The sequence below is a fragment of the Chiloscyllium plagiosum genome, chromosome 24 (genome assembly GCF_004010195.1).
Source record: "Chiloscyllium plagiosum isolate BGI_BamShark_2017 chromosome 24, ASM401019v2, whole genome shotgun sequence".
Lineage (NCBI taxonomy): Eukaryota > Metazoa > Chordata > Chondrichthyes > Orectolobiformes > Hemiscylliidae > Chiloscyllium > Chiloscyllium plagiosum.
In genome coordinates, this window is record NC_057733.1 from 35,934,711 (window position 1) to 35,936,074 (window position 1,364).

The window sequence follows — 1,364 nt, forward strand, 5'->3', positions numbered from 1 at the left end:
AGAGTTAAGGAGAATCCAAAGGGTTTTTACAAATACATTAAGGACAAAAGGATAACTAGGGAGAGAATAGGGCCCCTCAAAGATCAGCAAGGAGCTGCAGAAAATGGGGGAGATACTAAACAAGTATTTTCATCAGTATTTACTGTGGAAAAGGATATGGAAGATATAGAATGTAGGGAAATAGATGGTGACACCGTGAAAAACGCCCATATTACAGAGGAGGAAGTGCTGGATGTCTTGAAACACATAAACGTGAATAAATCCCCAGGACCTGATCAGGTGTACCCTAGAACTCTGTGTGAGAAGCTAGAGAAGTGATTGCTGAGCCTCTTGCTGAGATATTTGTGTCATCGATAGTCACAGGTGAGGTGCCGGAAGACTGGAGGTTGGATAACATGGTGCCACTGTTTAAGAAGGGTGGTAAGGACAAGCCAGAGAACTATAGACCAGTGAGCCTGCGTCTGTGGTGTGCAGGTTGTTGGAGGGAATCCTGAGGAACAGGATGTACATGTATTTGAAAGGCAAGGACTGATTAGGGATAGTCATCATGGCTTTGTGCATGGGAAATCATGTCTCACAAACTTGATTGAGTTTTTTGAAGAAGTAACAAAGAGGATTGATGAAGGCAGAGCGGTAGATGTGATCTTTCTGAACTTCAGTAAGATGTTCGACAAGGTTCCTCATGTGAGACTGTTTAGCAAGGTTAGATCTAATGGAATACAGGGAGAACTAGCCATTAGGATACAGAATTTGCTCAAAGGTAGAAGACAGAGGGTGGTGGTGGCGGGTTGTTTTTCAGACTGGAGGTCTGTTACCAGTGGAGTGCCACGAGGATCGGTGCTGGGTCCTCTACTTTTTGTCATTTACATAAATGATTTGGATGCGAGCATAAGAGGTACAGTTAGTAAGTTTGCAGATGACACCAAAATTGGAGGTGTAGTGGATAGCAAAGAAGGTTACCTCAGATTACAACAGAATCTTGATCAGATGGGCCAATGGGCCGAGAAGTGGCAGATGGAGTTTAATTCAGATAAATGTGAGGTGCTCCATTTTGGAAAAGCAAATCTTAGCAGGACTTATACTCTTAATGGTAAGGTCCTAGAGAGTTTGCTGAACAAAAAGACCGTGGAGTGCAGGTTCATAGCTCCTTGAAAGTGGAGTCGCAGGTAGATAGGATAGTGAAGGCAGCGTTTGGTATGCTTTCTTTTATTGGTCAGAGTACATGAGTTGGGAGGTCATGTTGCGGCTGTACAGGACATTGGTTAGGCCACTGTTGGAATATTGCGTGCAATTCTGGTCTCCTTCCTATTGGAAAGATGTTGTGAAACTTGAAAGGGTTCAGAAAAGATTTACAAGGATGTTGC